The sequence below is a fragment of the Talpa occidentalis genome, unplaced genomic scaffold (assembly GCF_014898055.3).
Source record: "Talpa occidentalis isolate TD23 unplaced genomic scaffold, MPIMG_talOcc4v2.1 talOcc4.14, whole genome shotgun sequence".
NCBI classification, from domain to species: Eukaryota; Metazoa; Chordata; class Mammalia; order Eulipotyphla; family Talpidae; genus Talpa; species Talpa occidentalis.
The window spans coordinates 68,289,353-68,310,082 of NW_023601433.1; the positions used below are offsets into that span (position 1 = coordinate 68,289,353).

A 20,730-nucleotide genomic window follows, 5' to 3' on the forward strand; every position below is an offset into this window, starting at 1 on the left:
AGATGTAATAAAGACTGTAAACATGTTTGATCCTTTTTCTCATGGCACACGAATAACTGGGTTTACAGATATAGCCTAGAAATATTTTTACATAACTAGCACAGACGGTGCTAACAGCCAAGCATTTTATGTATTTTGCAAAAAAAACGAAAAAGGAAAACCCAAAAAACGAAAAAGAAAAATTGGAAGGCTATCTATCACTGAAGTTCACAAATAGAAAGATATAAAGGTTTTTAGAGCAGGACAGGGGAACAGGAAAGGTCGGAGAGAGAGTAAGCATGGTACAGGGAGCAGACATGACTAAGTTGGAGATTATATTACACAGTTCTGCCTTCTTTTTAGGAGCCTCTGCTTGGGATGGAGAGCTGCATGCCTTCAAGATCCTTCCTACGCAGAGAGCAGTCTATTCAACAGCACAAATCAAAATGGCTCTTCTAGAAAATAGAAAAGCTTGCTCCTGCTGTGAGCCTGATGATGACTACTGTCTGTCTCTCTGTCTCTCTCTGTCTCTCTCTCTGTCTCTTTTCTTCTCACTCTCCCTCTTCTTCTCTCTCTCTCTCCTTCCTTCCTTCCTTCCCATTAGGGTGATTTTCCTCATGGGGAAAAGTGTCTAGGATACTTATAAAACACATAACAAATAGGGCCTTCCTTGGTGGCGCAGCGGTTGAGCGCTGGGCTGTGAGGCTGCCCGCAGCCTCTGCAGTGCCTGTTCATTCCCCAGCCGCGGGCCAGGGCCCCAGAAAAAAAAAAGAAAAAAAGAAAAAAAAAACATATGACAAATAAAGGTCATAAAGGGATCTGGTTGGCCATATAGCTATGCTAAGTTGTTAAACACAGAAAATTATATGAACTAAAAAACCCAGTTTTCCCAGAGTTTAGTGGCTATTTTGTTATATCCCATTCTGAAGAGAGTGAAATCATCTTATAATATTGATGTTGAGGGTTGAGGCTTAGATTCCATGTTAAATCATTTGTTCCATTTTATAAAATAAGATTTAGCCCCTATTGTATCAGAATATGATGAAAATTCATGTCATCATAGAGTCTCAGGGCTTGGCTGGGAAATCGGCTAGCAATACCAGCTGAATCAATGGGTTGAATCTTTCTATTTCCCCATGAGACTTTTGGAAAGGTGATTGCTTAACTGAGTACCTCTGGGAAACTGCTTGATTTAATAATGGTATTAGAATATTCAAAAATAAAATCGATTCATATAATCTTTTTTTTTTTTTTAAACCTATGTTTTGCTTCAGTGATTTTTTTTTTTTTTTTTAAGATTTATTTATTTATTTATACAAGCACTGGGTACAGTCAGAAGCGTGGGAGGGTGAGAGAATTCACCAGAGCCAGAGCGGGGAGCAGAGCAGGCAGAAGGACCGAAGGACACTGCTGAGGGGAGCAGCGGGCGGCAGGAGAGGTCTGCGCGCCATGTGGGACCCTCCTCTGGTGGCCGGGGAGCAGCCGGGGATCGAACCGGTGCCGCAGAGGCCGCGGGCAGCTTCGCAACCCAGCGCTCAACCGCTGCGCCACCGGGGAGGCCAGATTCATATAATCTTAATATTTATGGGCAAAGTAGTTTCCCTTGACCACTAGAAAAGAAAACCACAAAAATCCAAATTATGAATTAAAAAAATTTCAGCTTAATTGAGATATAAGTGACAAGACTGATTTTTAAAGTATTCATCATGGTGATTTGATATACGTATATAGTGAAAGGACTTCTCTCCATTTAGCTAATTACACAACCCTTAACAAATTTCAATTATATAATATCAACTATAGTTCCCACATTGTAGTTAAGACTCCCAGATTTTATTTATCTCATAGTTGAAAGTTTATATCCTTTCACCAGTTTCTCCTATTTCTGCTTCCCTTAACCCCTGACCACTGTTCTTCTCCTTTTTGTTTCTATGAGTTATACCTTTTTAGATTCCACATATAGCTGATACTTTGCAGTATTTGCATTTCTTTGTCTGGTTTACCTCACTTGGATTTACTGTAAATGACCATATCTATTTTTTAAATTAAAAAAAAAATCTTCTTGAATACAGTAAGGCTGTATTAATCTGCATTTCAGTAACTCAGAATTTTTGAGTTAGGGATTAAACAGAAAGGCCAGTGTTAGCTTGTATTTAGCAGGAGGAATGGAAATCTAACTCTGTGAAGGTAGCTTTATTTTTTTTTTTTTTTTTTTTTTTTTTAATGAGGCATGAGTTTTTATTTATTTATTTATTTGTTTGTTTGTTTATACATGCACTGGGTACAGTCAGAAGCGCGGGAGGGTGAGAGAATTCACCAGAGCCAGAGCGGGGAGCAGAGCAGGCAGAAGGACCAAAGTACACTGCTGAGGGGAGCAGCGGGCGGCAGGAGAGGTCTGCGCGCCATGTGGGACCCTCCTGTGGTGGCCGGGGAGTAGCCGGGGATCGAACCGGCGCCGCAGAGGCCGCAGAGGCTTCGCAACCCAGCGCTCAACCGCTGCGCCACCGGGGAGGCCCTGTGAAGGTAGCTTTAAATAGCAGTGGGAATATGATCTCCATATAACCCCCAACAATGTTCAAAACCCACCCATTTCCATTACAGCCCTTCCTAACATACAGCTTGAGGAGGAAGGAGAAAAAGAGAGAAAGATTGTGGCCACATATAAAAGAAACCATGAGTTTCTAGCTTCTCTGTTTCTTCTAGCTATATTGTACTCCAGCCTAGCCTTGCCTCTGGATGAAGCTCTAAAGGGTTGATATGTTTAAGTAGAGTACATAACCAAACATGGACTAGGATGTCTTTTTGTGCATATTTTCTGTGGATTAGCCTATCACTGTCATGAATTCAGACACCTTCTAGATAGCAACTCCTAGATCTGGATATATGCTGACATCTTTCATCTGAGATGCAGACCCATTGGTAGGGTTTATAGCAGACATCTCCAAACACATGCTTTACTGGTAAATCAAATTCAGAAAGTCCAGCTGAATTTGAGATGTTTCCCTAACAAACCTATCCTGGTCCAATATTCTCTGCCTCTGTGAATGGCACCACCATGGCCCCGGATGCCCAAGTGTGACACTTGGAAGTCATCTATGACACTTCTCACATCACTGCTCCAATGTCCGATGACCAATCAGTCACCAAATCCTCTTCATTCTCTCTCCTTCTTGTCTTAAATCCATCCATTTCTGTCCACCACCCTTAACTACTATCATCATCTGGCTATAAGAATATCTTATACCAGTCATGTCCCTGTATTGGGTGTAGGGGTTCCTCATTAAAAACAAAATGTAATAGTCTTGCTTGAAACCCTTTTAAAGGCTTCCTGCTTCTGTAGGAATAAATTCCAAAATACTCAACAGCATGCACCATGAGCTAATGATTCTCTCCTTCCCCACCTCTGTTCACTTCACTTTATCCTACCAAACCAATGTGTGTAGCCCCTTTCAGTTTCTTCCAATGTGATGTACTTCTCCCTGCCTTCAAGACTTCACATGTTGTGGTCCCTCAGCCTAAAATGATCTTTTACTACCAGGAAGATTTTCTTGATCCCTTTGAGTAGATCAAGCCCACTCTTATGTATTCTCACTATTTACATGGGCAGTTAATCTGTATTTACCTTTTTGTTGGTCTTGAAGGGGTTGCAGATACCCAGACAGACCACCCAGTGTGTCAGAACTGGTGTCCTCAAGAGACCCTGTTCTGGCATACAGAGTATTTTGACCTAAGATCAATGAAATCCCTTGGGGCTGCAGAAAAGCATTTCTCCTTACCTAAATCCTTCACTCTTCTCAAATTGGAGAAGAGATTATCATGTCCTAAGCTTCTTTAATCAGAGAAACAATTGCTGTTCCCTCTTTTATGACCTAGAGAGTGTCCTCAGTGAGGAGGTCACATTCAGTTGTAGGTTTATTAGTAAGCATCTCTACTAAGAATCTTATCTTTACTCTCAGAATAAGGAAGAGGTAATTGTCTTATCTGTCATGTGAAGTCTCCCCTTCTTGATGCCTCAGACCCTGAATACAGGATGGATAGCCATTTTTCTTTAGAATGGACAACCATGTAAATTCTTCATACATGTTATTAAATTGATTTTTTCTTTACTGATGAGTCTGATGCTATTTTGATTACTCATCCAGTCAGAGAAGAACCCAAGTGGTACAGGATGACTACTCTTGCACCCGTATAGCACCATGAAAACAATAAGTGGCCAGTGTTAGTATCCTGCTGGGTACATAGTAAATACCCATTGAATGCTGGCTAGAAGAATAAAAGAAAGAAAAATCTCTCATTGGTCCCACTAGAACTCGAAGGAAATCAATGAACAGAGAGGCTCAGGGGAGAAAAAGAGTCAGGATATAGTGATCTAAGCCACTGAAGTAATCCATGACAGCTTCCACATCCAATTTCCAATCAGTTACCACATCCTGCTGACTCTAGCTTCTGCTCATCAAATTCATCTACTTCAGTTCAAGATGAAGCACAGTCTTCCAGACTTCCAAGTCTGCCTAAGACTTCTGAAACCAGCTATAAGTTTGGGGGCCCCCAGGGATAATTCAGTTGGCTATAAATTCTGGGATCTCCACTGCTCCCCCTCCCCTTAGGTTTGGCAACTAGATAAATGATTCACAAAATTCAGAAAAGCACTGTCTTCAAGATCACAATTTTGTTACAGTAAAGGATACAAATCAGAGGCTCCAAATTTGAAGTTTCTGTATGTTATTATTTTGGTGTCTATATGGGGCAATAACACATGCAGTGTTGTCAACCTAAGAACCTTATCCAAAACTTTGGTGTCATTAAATAGCCATGATTGATTGTGTCATGGTCACAGGGTTAAACTCAATCTCCAGCACTTTCCCTTTCTTGGATCAGGCTAATACCACCCGATCCCAACCCTCTAATCACATGCCTGGTCTTTGTTGTGGCCAGTTCTTACTTTAGGATTTGTTTTTCCTCCCTCTCTCCTTCCCTTTCTCCCTCCCTTCCTTCCACCAATATTGCCCTGCCTAGGACTTCCAGTACTATGTTGAATGGGCTTGATGAGAGAGGGCATCCTTGTCTTGCTCCTGGTTTTAGTGCTTCACACATGTCATGGTATGAATGGTGTCCCCTTGAATTCCATATTCCCCAAATTCTGTTGAGAAAAATAGCAGTGATGTACAGTACATGTAGGCAAACTGTCTGTTTAAGCTCTACAAAAGAGGAAAGGTTACCATACTGTTTTGTCAGTTCCCTTACATTGCTAAGATTGAATTGAATGTTATAAACAGAACTTGTACATTTTGATTATTTATTTTAAACCCATTTCAAGTGATTTATAGCACTCAACTGTATGACTAATTCAATTTGAATGGAAAGGAATTCAAAGAAGATATTAAGAGAAACTTATTATGATAAATTATCTAATTTGTGGATGTACCCCTTTACTCTATACAAATTTAGATCTACAAAGTAGATAAATAATAGATAATTGCTTTTTTAAACTGAAGGACTCTTCAATTTTCTATATAAATATACTCATCCTCAGATTTCTATAATTAGCAACCTCTCTTAATTTTCTTAAATTGTAATTAGATTTCAAAAATTTCTTTCAAAAACATTTTTGTGATATGTATCTACTGAACCAAATGAAATGTGTTATGCTAAGTAAGACTCCCAGGGGAGAGTTGTTACTAGGGGAGAGTTGATAGTAACTTAGCTTCTAACACTATAGTAATTATGGATGATTCATGAAAATAGCATGTCTCCCAGACATGAAAATAATGACATAGACTGTAATAGGATCCAGGGAAGAAAGATGCTCTTTCTGGAAGTCACCAATAATTCAGATGCAAAAAAAGTGTTGTCTGTGGAGGGGTAGGAAAATCCATCCGATTTCTCAACTCCTGTAGTCCTAGTTTGTATTCACAGTGTTCTGATAGCTAATTTGCTGTTCTGATATCCTAATAACAAGAAAGGAAGTATACTGACTTAGGGGAAGTGGGAATTTCTCGTTATATATCTCTATATAAAACTATTTAATAGACACATTTGATGAACTGTGCATATATGGGTAAAATCAAATTATGATTTGTATTTCCTTCTTCCTCTGTATTTGTATTTCCTATTTCCTCCTTCCCTCCTTCCCTCCCTCCCACCAACATTGCTTTGTTTAGGACTTCCAGTACTATGTTGAACAAGCATGATGAGAAAGGACATCCCTGTCTTGTTCCTGGTTTTCGCGCTTCACATATATCATGGTATGAATGGTGTCTCCTTGAATTCTATGTTTCCCAATCTTCTATTGAGAAAAATAGCACCAATTTATAGTACACGGGATAAAGTCCAGAGATCCAATACAGAGCTTCCAATGGTCAGTAAGGCTTTAGATCAAACTTTTCCACATCATGACACATACAGAAAACGATAATATTTTTAAATTACATAGCGATGAACTGAGGGGATTTGGGAGGAGTCAATATTGGCACTTGGTTTAAAAATGATCACATTTTCTTTGTACTACATATTTATAATAATGAACTACAGAACTATATTAAATACCACATTTGTAAAAAATTTACAAATGTTACTTTTTTTTTTAAATCTAGGTCTTTTTTTTTTTTTAAGATTTATTTTTCATACAAGCACTGGGTACAGTCAGAAGCATGGGAGGGTGAGAGAATTCACCAGAGCCAGAGCGGGAAACAGAACAGGCAGAGTGACAAAATACACTGCTGAGGGGAGCAGCGGGCACGGTAGGAGAGGTCTGTCGTGCCATGTGGGACCCTCGCCAGTGGCTGGGGATCAAACCGGCGCTGCAGAGGCTGTGGGCAGCTTTGCAGCCCAGCGCTCAACCGCTGCGCCACCAGTGGAGGCCCATAATGTTATATCTTTATTTTTTATTTTTATTTTTTTTATAATGTTACATCTTTAAATGAAAATATTGAGCTTGCTTTTGCAAAATACACACACACACACACACACGCACACCCCTGATGTACACTTCAAAACTGCCAAATGTAATTCCTGATCAAAATCTTCAATATAATATACCTCGTGGTTACCTGGGTCAGAAACTATATATTTACACAAGTGATGATGGTAAATAGCAGATTACAATTTTTTTTCTGCATTGAATGAAAACTGCTTTCTTGTCCTTTATCTAATAATTTGATCCTTGATCTTTGAATATCTTACTTCATAGGTTTACCATTTTTAAAATATAATAACTCCTTGACAAATGCAACATTAAAGTGTTCTGTGATAAGGAATGGATTTTGAATCCTTTCTGTACACATTATAGTATCTTATGTGATCCTTCCAGTCTTGGGCTGTGTTCATAAAGATATTCACAATATTAGATACATTTATTTTTTAGCCAATAAACCAACCTTCAAATCTACAAAACAAGAATTATTTAACCTACACAAATGTCAATTCTTTTAGCTCAAAAATTCTTACAAAAATCTTCCTTGGCCATCTCTTTGGTATAAACCAGCAGAGAATGTTTTTCCTGATCTTAATTCTTTGCATAAAGCTCTAAACAGGTATGACTACATAGGCTTGGATTCATCAATTTAAGAATACCATTTAATGTTGGACACAAATCCATGGGAAAATCTTTGCACCAACATTTCTCTGTAATTAAAACAGTTCTTTCGTTGATACAGTTTTGGGAACAAACTATGTAAGCCCTTTAATCTACATTAAAGCATCAAAACCTTGATTCCTTATTTAAACCTTGTTCCAAATATATCTTATTTGTTTAGCACTTTCAATATCTTATTGCAGGGACTTTGTTTTTGTACTTCTTTGCAGAACAAATAATATTTTCCCAAAGCATTGCTCTTTAAGTAGTCTAACTAAATCTATTCACTGGGAACACTTTATAATTTGCATTGACTCATCAATCATTTTTTGATTGAACTATCTTCCAGATCAGTGCTATTTCTATGTCACCTCAAATGTCATAAATGCATATACTAATAGTACTTTTCAAAAGTGATGTCTTTTCTATGTCTTATTGGTCTTAAACATAGAAAATTTTTATGTAGGCTGATGAGATAAATTGAATTATTCTGCAGTGGTATGCATGACTTGACTTTAGCTATGAAACTGAGCTTTATCTCACATGGGTATAACTGATTACATAAAAGAATTTTATTTTTTGTGTTTGTAGATGCTTTAACAAAATCAGATCTTTTTAAGATGTAAGCCTTATGACATGGAGCTGGCCTAATTTACTAGGCACTGTTGCTTCACTTGACCATTTTTTCAAGACAAAAATAAATTAGGCTAAGGAGGAAAAGAATTAATGGAGAATATAAATGCTATTTGAGATAATTCTCACTATTTTGCACAGAAGTGGCTTAAACTTTATGATTTCTTGGCTTTCTTGGTCAGTCATTTCTGCAGGATTTTTTCTACTGAGCTTTACCTTTATGCAATTGACATACTACATTGAGCAAGAATAAGGTGTACAGTGTGATGATTTGATGCAATACATAGTGTGAAATGATTGCCACAATAAGGTTAGCACATCCCTCACATACTTACCATTTTGTTGTTGTTTTAGCTGTTATAATGAGAATGTTAAAACACTACTCTGATAGCAACTTTTAAATATAATATACAGCATTGTTAACGCTAGGCACGATGTTGTACCTGAGATTACTAGAACTTATTCATTTTATAGCTAAAAGTTTGCACTCTATGGCCAGTATTTTCCTTGGTTCCCAAGTCCCTGGAAACCATCATTCTATTCTGTATCTATAAGTTTGATGATTGTAGACTCCAAATGTGAGACCAAATAGTATTTGCCATCCTCTGACTTATTTCACTTAGCACAGTGTTCTCTTGTTCCATCCATTTTGTCATAAATGGCAGGATTTCCTTCTTTTTGTGACTGAAACTATCCCACACACATAGTTACACATTTTCTTTATTTCCTGGTGGACACGTAATAGGTTGTTGTTATGTTTCGGTGATTGTGAATAATTCTGAAAGTTCAGCCTAGAGTCTGTTGCTTGATCTCTCACAACAATGCTATAAATCTCTGATTCCCTGCTATCTAGAATCTATTTGTTGTCTGCAATGGAATTTCAAGTGACAAAATGGGTAGCAACCAGACATGGTTGTTTGACCTGGCTGAATTTGAAAATAATGAATATCTACTTACTTTTTAAAAGGATGTCTCACTTGTTTCCTATAAAGAAGTATCTAGTGGTTACAGTTTGACACAACAAATGCCTACTGTTACAGCACAGTGTAGTGGACAAAAAGACTATGGGATGTAGGATGGGTGACCTAATTCTAATTATACTTAGTAATTCAGAGACAGAAAGCAATAAGCTTAGAGTTTAACAATCCAAGTAGAGGCTGTATCTAGTGTCTGCTGAACAGACTAAAGTCCATGCCAAAGCCAATCATGGCAACTGGTGTCGTCTCCAAAGACTCTCCCCTTCACCAGTGATTTAGGTGCCAAAAGCCCTAGCAGCTTAACCACCTCAAAACTCAGTGGTTTTAACTACCAAAAAAGCCTCAGCAGTTTTAACTGCCCGTATGCCCCAGCAGCTTAACTGACTAAAAGCTCAGCAGTTTTAATTGCCTGAAGCCTCTGTAATATAACTGCCCAAAGCCTCAGCTCTGCTCTTATTTCCTATCAGCCCCCATTCAGAAGGTGGAGCTTGAAAAGCTTGAAAACTCCACCTCTACCATAAAGTTGACATCAGAGGGTGGAGTCTAAACAGGCCCATCTTTTGCCATCAGGTTGACTTTGATCACTACCCAATACTGGCAGGTTGCTACTGTTTCTCTTCCAGTTTAAGGGCTGTCTTCCCACAGCCTTAAAACTGCCAAAACACTTGCAGTTCAATTTCACCCCTACCCCTGTTTCCCATCAGCCCCTGATCAGTAGGTGGAGCCTGGAACACAGGGGGTGGAGTCCAACACCCAGTGGGCTATGAGTGCTGCCCACTCACTGGCTCAGAGGTTATCCTCACTATTCCTCTTAAACTCGCACATGACCTGATAAATAAGAGATGATAGTTGTTGAATAGATGACAGGATGAAGGAACAAAGTGAGCAAAAATCAAAGGAAAATATGGAAAAAATTGGGATCCAGTAAGTTTGGCTGGGCCTTGTGTGGTGGTAGAGAGATGCACAAATGGAATGGGCATGGGGCAGAGAGCTTTGAATACCATGAAACCTCTGAAGTTTAGAGAGGGGAGAGAAGTAACTAGAGCTGTAATTTTTGGAAGGGTTATCTGTGTTATACAGAAAGTGAAGAGAGAACCCAAAGCCATCAGACTATCAAAGATGAAGACCTGGGCTGGGATATCAGTAAGGATTTAAGAGAGGGAGTAAACAGGGGACAAAATGATTGGAGTTGGGGGCTTGGCAGAAAGGAGAAAGTGGTTCTTTGAAAGGAAATGGTATGTCCTTGGGAAAGACTGCACACCCTAGTGCATAGGAAGTTGGCAATGCAGGTGGCAGCTTAGGGGAGTCTGGGCAGGAAGTGGCAATTTGGAAGTCATTTGCACAGAGGTTGTTGCTGAGGCCAGTCTTTGGAAGAATACAGTAGCATCACAGCGTGTGACTCCACAGCCAGTCCTCTGCTGAAGCTGCGGTGTCAGCTGGTGGATGGTGTTCACCTGGCCTGGCCTTCAACAGTTAGGAAGAGAAGTCCAAATGTCTATCCTGCCCCAAAGCACAGAACTCAGAGAACAGAGGATCCACATTGTTCTTTCCCCATAGCGACCACTATGAACACAGAGCACAAGCCATGATTCCTAGTCGGCACCCTATGTCATAAACTGGCATGCCCTGGTGTTACCTAGCAACCACGGAAAACAGTGGTCTGGGAGCCTCGCTTAGGCAGCTTCAGGTGCAGCTGGTGAGTTCTAAGGAGCAGTTGATTGGCTGCACCTTCTGGCAGGTAAAGGCAGGCTGGAGGCTGCCTGTCTATCCTGGTTTGGAGAAGCCCAGGGTAGAGGCTCCAGCAAAATCCGGGGAACGAGAAGGTGCCCCACTGAAGGGAGCTTCAGAACAACTGAGAGAAGGAAGAGAAGGAACTTCTTGTTAGGGGTTGTCAGTCCACAGTGTTAGACAGCAGTCACAGCGGGTTTCACAAGCATCCCAACCACCTCCATTTATTTTTTTGGTTAGGCCCATAAAAGTTTGCCTAATGTCTCCTCAAATAGGAGACTATTATAATGAAAAAATACAGTAAACAATATAGTTTTATGACTAGTAATTATGCAATTTTCAAAACATTCCAACAAAATTAAATACAAATCCATTTCAGATGTAGAGGGCGATGGACTTTTATGAAGCTTCCTGGGAATGCTTCCCGTTTTTAATAGCTTTATAGAAATGTGATATTATAACTAGTTTCATTTAAAAAGAAAGGCTTTAGTTTTTTTGTACAACTGAATATTTTTCCGGCCACCTCTCATTTAACTCTGAGGCCTTGGAGGGATCTGAGAGCCAAAGATTCTGTTGCTTGACTGTGAGCAATTCAAGAAATGGCTTCCCATTTGTTCTAGCCCTCCTCTCCTTAAAATCTCTTCAAAATAGTCTCCCCCACTAGAAACATTAAAAAACATGTACACTGAAAGTTCACAAAGAAATATGAAATTGTTAAATTCATGAAAAAAGGTGATGACTCCTCTCCAATAATCCAGAAAATGCAAATTTAAATCAGATAAGTTTCCATACACAATGCCATGAAGTTCATACATTTTAACCCAGTTATTTCACTAACTTGGGATTTATCTTAAAGAAACAAATGCCTATGAGGGTGAAAATTTTATGGATAAGGGTGTTTGTTCATTGTAGACTTGTCTATGATTCCAGAAAATTGAAAACATGCTCAACAACAGGAGGTTGATTATCTAGAGGATGTTAAAATATCATATTAAATGACATAATATGCTTGCCCACTGGAGATGATTACATCAATAAATGGAGACTGAGATTTCATGAACTAGTCCATTAATTTAAGAATTTAGTAGAAAATGGTCCCAGGATGGGAAGTTGAGAATAGGGGATAGAAACACAGGTGAGATTGTAAAATTTAGAAAGCACATACATAAGGATCTATTTTGAAGTAGTCCTGATTTCCCTGTATTTCTGTTTTTTTATTTTTTATTCCATGTACCCTTCTCTTTGGAATTTTCTATAATTCATTACCCATATAATTGGACATTAGACACAACTATATACCTAATCATGTTAAAATGGTTGATTTTATGTATATTTTAGAAAAAAATCAATGGTATAAAATAGTCAAGGTAAACAGGGTTAATTTTCTTCAAAAAGTTAAAAGAAATTATTTTCTTAATTTGACATTTCTTTGGCTTTAAAGGAAAACTAATCTTCAAAGAATAATATAAGGTGACTTAGTTGTAGCATGTTGGTTTTAAGTGAAATGTTGAATTTGTAAAGTTTTCTTTAAATCCTTAGGGTCATTTCTGAAGCTCACTGCCTCAACCGATGTCAGCTATAAATTTTCTCCCCAATTAATTATTGTATCCAATATGCTAATAAAGATACAAGCTAAGCACTTACTACCGCACAGCAGTGCCTGTGACCATTTCCACATTTCCATCACCATAGTCCTCTATGTTAAAGCTTTCATCCTTTATAGCCTTCAGCATGCAATTACTGAAAACCCACTTCCCTGAACTAAGTTTGACTGAAAATCAGATGATTTAAGCAGCTTATGCTAGTATAATTTAATTGGTTCTTAAATATGATTCGTTAGGAATTCCTTTGCAAATCAAAGGCTGTTATATCTTGGAACTGGTTAGAAAGAGCTACGGAATTCTTTTGCCCATTCCAATGAATTAAAGAATAGGTTTAATTTGTCCAGAATAGTTTCTGTGTGTTTGCTTGAAACAATACAGGTACAAGTTCTAGGGCCTGTGCTTTGCAAACAGCTATTTATGATGTTGAGATTTGATGGAAAAAAAATGGTTCAAAATATGAAAATGGAAAATTATGTTATGTTCGAAGTTTTAATATTAAAATTTCATTACATTTGAAAATAATTTTCTCATTTTGCAGCAATTTTCAAATGTTCAAACTGATTGGTAGGTAATTTTACATGCAAAATTCCAAAAATTTTTATGATGGAGATCATATTTATTGAGGGATTTGGGTGCCCTTTAACATATTCTATATAGTGTGAAGTAGTGCAACATAGAGTGAGCTTGCCTGGTCCCTCAAAGATCTTGATATTTAACTGCCCTGCAGGTAGGGGAAATGACACAAATGTTAATGTGGAGCTGGTAGATCTTGGGTACCAAATTCAGACATCCCTACTTTCAGGGAATACAGAGATAATGACTTTTATAAATACCGAATACCTGTCATGTAGCAAACGCTGTTCATGGGATAGATCAGTGCAAGAAAGAACACAAAAATCCTGCTTTGGTAACAAAACATTCTTGCAGATCTCATAAGTCATTTGAATTTTTGTCTCCCAAGCCCTACATAAATCTATAGACTATTTTTATTATGTGAGTAAAAGTTATATTAGTAATATATTTCCTCTTTTCAAACTGGAAGCTAGGACTAATATCCAGCAATTTCAGAGTTTAAAAAATTGTAGAGTTTGAAATAGGGATGTAGGTAATATATTTGTTCAAGTTCAATAAATTCTACACATTTTCTTATTGTGTATTTTTAGGTAAACTTTAAAGGAAGAAATTAATCTCCTCCTGAGGACATAGGTGGCCAAGAAAGTGTATGTATGTAAAATGTAGAAGGGACACTTTAACCACTGACTGCATCTCTTTCCAGAATGGGTAAAAAGATAAAGAAAGAAGCAGAACCTCCTCATAAGGATGTGGTAAGTTTCTGATTTGAATGCTAGTTGCCATCAACAATTTTTTTTTTTTTTAAATAAGTTTTTCAAACAGTTTGGCATGTACCAGTATGTTCATGAGTGTATGGTGGCAGAATCCAAAGTCTGAGTAATGATAACATTACTCAGAGAAATCTAACATTAAATAAACACAAATTTACAGCATTGTCATTACAGAATTAGCACAATTAAGGGGTAATTATTAGCTTTTCCACTATGTGGATGGCATGTTTATAAGCCTAGTCAATAAATAGTTTTGATTACTCTCTTAAATACTTTACATTTATACTTACCAGTCTCTCATTAATGTTAATTATCCAAGGGAGTTTTCAAAAATATTGGAAGTTGTGCTATAGTACTGCATATATATATATATGCAGTATATATATATGCAGTATATATATATGCAGATATATATATTGCAGTATATATATATATATGCAGTATAAAAGTTGTCTGAAGATGACCAATAGTCCTGTGTTTTCCAGATTGCTACACTCCTCATTTTTATGCCAGAGGCTTGAGTAATGCCTTCCTGACAGCACAGAGCCTCATCTCTCTCACTTAAATGCTTGGTTTTATCTTCATTCTTTAAAATTACTGAAGAATTGTTTTACAAGTAGAAAATGGCCTTGGACAATTTTCACTTCAGAACTTTATTTTGAAACAGACACTTGGTATGCTTTTCATCAAATAAAATGTGAATGGGGAAAAAAAGAATATCGTTAAGAGGGCTTTGCAGCTTGAAGGAACCTAAGCCGAGTGTCAGAATCTCCCTGAGAGCTCTGGGCCATGATGGTTACACGTGTGAGCTTGGTCACAGCTCTGCCTCTTACAGACTTGTGGTGGTAAAGCTGCAAATTTGTCCAAGTTATTTCAGTTTTTCTTAACCTCTAAAATGGGATTTGTGTTGTTGAACTCATTTTGTTTGTTGTATGAATTAAAACAGCACGAAATTTCTCAGAGCTTGGCATATAGTTAACAGTATACAAGATATATTATTTTGGGAATCCTTTAGACACACACACACATACACACACCCTAAGTAGCTACCTCATATGATTCTCCTTCAAAGATTTGGGAACAAAGGCTACAAAAACACTTGTCTGCCCACGTCTAGGGAAGCTCTGTAGAGATAGTCAGTTCAGTCTTCTGATAGTGTTTCTTTTGTCTGGCTGTTTACCTTTGCATTTCCTAAAATGGTGCAAATTCTCTTAGTTTTTCATTGCCACCTCTATTTGTATTACTTTTCTTTTTGTAGCAAAATAGCATTATTGATAACTTATTACTAGAAATTTGGCTCCTGAACTCAGTGCAGGATGATAAACACTTTTTAATTTTAATTTTTTTAAATTAGAGTTAACTACTGCTAAGTAATCAATATAACTGTCTAGTAGCACACTTTCTGCAATTTTATAATGTCTTGTTGGTATTGTCCTCCATATTCCATTCCTTGGCGGGCACAGTCATAGACTTGAGAAACAATTACAATCCCAGCATTAACAAAACTGTAGCTTATTTCTTCTGTTACCAATAGCCATAGTGGCAAAAAAAGCATATTAACAATTACTAATAATTCTTGTTATTATCTTTCTCAAGAGTTTGGCCATACTTCCCCTACTCAGTCTTTTTGTAATAAATCTGTTGGAGTAGTACTCAAGTATCTAGTTGCTTTTCTATCTTTTAACTTGAGTACTTCAAAACAATATACAACAATTTAAAGTAATGTGGAATTTATTCTGAGACTTCTTCAAAGTCTCTGAAAGTTTTATTGTACAAATTACAAATAAAAAAAGATTTGAGAGGGAATTTATAACTTTTTGAGAACATAAATTTTTCAGCGTCAACTAAATGGTGATTTGCTTCTTATATATTTTTAAAAATTGTTTGCAAAGGTTTTAATTTTTGCTAGTCTTTCATCTACTACTATTAAAATGGGGGACAGAAAGAAGAGTGTTCGGTAATGTGATTAAAATAAAAAAAAAAACACTGCTTTTAAAAATATTCTTACTGCCAGTATGTACATTGCTATGTGCATGTTTGTTCTTCTCATGAAGGAGAACACTAGCTAAGATGTCCAGATGTTTGGAAGATATTTCTTGAGTGAACAGTCCAGCTACATTTTGCCTTCCCAAATCATTTCCATGTCTGGTTGAGAGATTGTTGCTGATGCTTTAATAAAATTCAACTTCCAATGGAATGTTTAAAGAGTTACTAACAGGAATAGAAACCATAGACCATGTTTAGTATAAGGTGAGCTATTCAGTAAATACGATAGTCTCCAGAGTTACTCTACCAAGTCTGAATCCTTACTCCGTTATCCACCATCTATGATCTGAGATAAATTGGCTAATCTCTGTAAACCCCAGTGGATGTAATGAGATCCATGTCACATCCACTCATAGTGATGAAGCAAAGTTAGGTAAATGTAAGATGCTTAGGACAGTGCCTGGCGCTAGGTAAGAACTTAGTAAATGCTGTTACTATTGACTTAGTTGAGGATGTTCTTCCTCATTCTACAAAACTATAGGAGATTGTATGAACTGTCCATGGAAGCAAGGATCAGCTCTGGAAGACCAGCTGCCACAAAAGTATCCAGAGACCTGGTGTGTGGTTGTTATGATTTGTGACCAGGTCTTCAAATTTAGTAGCACAGAAATTTTATTTTCCTAATATTTCAGAAGTAAGTGATCTTTTCTGGGAAAATCCACAATATCTAGATTCACAAGAGACTATGACCTGGCTCTGATTAAATGTCAAGTTAATTGAGCATTTTATGTTGATCAGCACCTCCTCTCCCTCACCTGGTAACATATGAAACTAATCTTGGTGAGCGCTGAATCAAAGCAACCTGGGTAACCAAGCTTGGATCCTTGGAAGAGTGAAATGTCTCCCAGATGTTCTTCACCAGTCTCTGAGCAGTCATATCTCTTGTCCCATACTGCCCGAACTACATAAATGTTTTTCTAGTAGTAACAAATCATAGGAGCTTGTTTTTCCATCTTGGTCCTTCATCACAGATAAACAAAACATCATGAACTTATAAAATATGGTATAAATTTATAAATAATATACAAAAACATATAACTAATTTTCAGCTTATTCACCTTTCTATAAAAAATGTTACTTTGATTCTGCTTGTAAAGAAAGAAAACTAGATGTCATTTTCTTAAGTGTTTTGCACTTAACCCATTTAGTCTCATTGAAGTTATATTAATTGAAGTTAACAATTAGAAAATAAAATTAATAAATCAGTTTCTTAGTTGTATTAATTACATTTCAGGTGCCTAAGAGTTGAATGGGACTTGTGACTGACTGCCATATTGGATAATGCAGAATGCAAATATTTTCATCCTTTAAGTTCTATTGGACAACACTATTCTAGAAGTCTTATTTTCTTAGAGATATAAAGATATCTAAGTCTATAGCTTCTCTAATTGACAGCATTTAAAAATTCAAAACTTACCCAAAATGCTTCATTTTTTCATTCTTTTTGTAAATAATTTTGATTGTTTATTTTGTAAAGACTGACATTATACTTTCACAACGAGCTTGTTGGTGTCTTACTGTGATCAGGAAGAGCAGATGGAATATGTAATTATAGCTCAGTATTATTTATTTAGTCATGTGGCATTCTGTGATAGCTATTATTTTATTCTCAGTGCCTTTTTAAATAAAATATTACTAAAATGCTGTAGGCTCTGTAGGAGAAACAAATGTCCTGCCAAGTTTCTTCTTTCTCTGCCAAACATTGATATTTCTCCTGCTTTGACAACTCTCACAGTCTCATTCTTCCCTTTAAGTCCCTCCTACTCCATATCACCTTTTGAAAAGGTGAAGTTTTGGTAAAACACTGGAGTTTTCTAAACTGTTGAAGGAGAATAAAGGGATAGTTACTATAGTTTTGTTTACATGTACTTTCATGTCCTTTGCTACTTTGAGAATTTTTGCTGAGATCCTGACATTCCTATTCTTCAACAAGATGTATGTATTCACATGCTTGTAAAATCAGCTTTAGAAATATTGAAATGTTAGAGGTGTGAAGTAAGTTTCTAAAAGGAAAGGGAAATCTGTTCTGAATAGGGGTTGGTGGAGAGGAATGCTAGGTAAATTGTCTTGAGTAGTAAAGATGGTCTAAGACAGTGATTTTCCAAAGATCAGTTGAGTTTCAAAGGGCCTGTGAGGATAGATTGTCTTCATTCGTTTTCCAACTCACTTATTCTAGTTCAGTTTCAGGGATTGCATCTGGGATGCAAGGTGGGACCCAATCCCGAGCAGAAAGCAATTCCATCATGAGGTCAGTCTCACCAACACCTATTTTTACTCAGACTGAGATGGTTTATACAAGCCAATGGATCTCAGTGGATCTTTGGGATGGGAAGAAATGGAACTACCCAGAGAAAACCCACATGGATATTGGGACCACATGAACATTCCACAGCACACATTGACCCCTCAGGGGATTGATTTTTATTTTTCTCACCAATGTTACAACAATATTGAAAGAGACAATGTTGTGCAAGGGCCTGCTGTAGAGGACTAGTAACATCTGATTTGTATTTAAAAAATCAATGTGGAAGGAGAGTGAAAACTGGAAGACAAATTTGGAAGCTACTAACTATAGTAGTGCAGTAAGATATGCAGATAGGACCCGGTGGTAACTCCTGAGAGGTGTCACATGGCTAGAGTGTGCTAAGTAATATACATGTATGTGATCTTCAGTGCTCCCCTCTATGTGTTGAGATAGTTATTTTAAACCCGTTGTACAGAAAGAGAAGCTGAAATTCTCGCAGCTTAAGTGTTTGATTCCATATGATTAAATTGAGACTGGAGCAATTAGACCCCAAAATTCTTTCCTTTTCATGCCGTACTCCAGGAAATCCAAAGCCACCTATGTTAAGAATTGTCTATCAGTAGTTTTAAAATAAAAGCCTGACAATAAACTTAGTGGGAAGTAACCACATCTGTTTTATAAGATTATATTCTCTTTAACTTTGAAAACAACATTCATTTTTAAGTGAGTTTAATGTTCAAAGATGAGTCTTATATTTTCTTTCTGCATTTCAGTTTGATCCATTAATAATTGAAAGCAAAAATTTAGCAACTGTTGTATTAATGCTTAATTCTCCAGAAGAAGAAATTTTGGCAAAAGCATGTGAAGCAATTTATAGATTTGCTTTGAAAGGTTTGGATTTTTTCAGTTTATCTTTCTATTTCATTAATTTCTTAAAATCTTTACTACATAATGGATACTTTTCTCCCTAGTTATTAACTTACTTATTGTCAGATAAATTCTTTCTGAAAACCAGGCTATCATTTAATGCACTACCTGAAAATAATGTATCTTGCTCACAGATACAGAAAAGGAAATGAATTCTCCCCTGGAGCTTCAAGAAACATAGCCTTGACAACACTTATCGAGACCTATTTCAGACTTCTGACTTTCAGATCATAGATAACAAATCTCTGTTTTATATATGGCTTTATATAAGATAACAAATTTATATTTAAAGTTATTAAACTTGTGGCAATTTGTAACAACAGTACTAGAAATTAGTACTCCATATTTTGAAAGAAAAATCATATCATTTCAATAAATATAAAACTATATTTTATCAAATCTAACACCCACTCCTGAAAAAATATTTCAGCAAAGTAAGAGTAGACACAAACTTCTACCATACAATAGCAGGTATTTATGAAATACTTCTGGCTACATGATCTGATATTTAGTGGTGAAAGACTGAATGCTTTCCACCTCAGATTAGGAGCAAGAAGAGTGTCTGCTTTTACTACTTTTCTTCAGCATTGTATAGAAGGGTCTAGTCAATGTAATCAGGAAAGAAAAATTTATAAAAATGCATGAAGATTAAAAAAGAAGTACAAGTATCTCCAGTTGACTTTTAAAAATTACATGCTATTTATATATACATATATATTTCTATTGAATCTATAGAAAGGTACTAGAACTAATAAATGAGCAAAATTGCAGGACACAAAATCAAAATTCAAAAGTCAATAGCTTTTCTACATACTAGCAATGTAGAAATTCTGGTAGCTTAGAAAAAGACATGAAATATGATAGCACCAAAATATTTGAAATATGTAGAGTAAATGTGACAAAATATATAAAAGACCTACATATTAAAAATTATAAAATATTTCTGGAAGAAATTAAATTCTAAATGAATGGGAATAGATGCTGTGTTCGTGCAGTAGAAGATGTCAGTTGTAAGGATATCATTTCTCCCCAAATTGATCGTGGGTTCAGTGCAATTACTACCAAAGTTTTAGCAAGTTTTTTTTTTAGAAATAGGAAAATTATTCAATTTATTATATGCATAGGAATGCAAATATTCTAAGTCAGTCAAAACAACTTTGAAAAATAACAAAGCTGAAGAGTTTGCATTATCAGATTCAAAACTGTTTTTTCAAGTACGATAATATATTGTTATTAGCACAAAGATAAACAAGTCAAAGGAATAGAACAGAGACCCACATATATGGTGACAACTTTTTCAAAAAGTATAAAAGCAATTCAGTGTAGGAAAAACAGACCTTTCAAGAAGCAGTTCTTGAAGAATGAGAGATCCATATGAAATAAATACGCACTTCAGTCCGATGAAAGATTAATTTACAATGTAAGAGTGAGTGAACAAAATGAATTAATAGTGACTACACATTGCATACTCATTATTCTATTATAAAGTTATAGGAAATGCAGAGTAATTTATGGAAATGGAGAGTTACAAAATGTCAAAAGGACACTTTTGGGAGTATTAGGTAATGTTATCTTATAAATGGTGGTGATTTCATGGTGTCAAAACATATCAATACTTAGCAAATTGTTCTCATAAATAATATTACTAATTGAATGTGAATCAAATCTCAATAAA

General features: G+C 36.4%; 1 pseudogene; it reads left to right on the top strand.

Moving 5' to 3' along the window:
* The window catches only part of LOC119244747 (armadillo repeat-containing protein 3-like), a 156,328-nt pseudogene that overhangs the window by 81,865 nt on the left and 53,733 nt on the right, over nt 1-20,730 (top strand).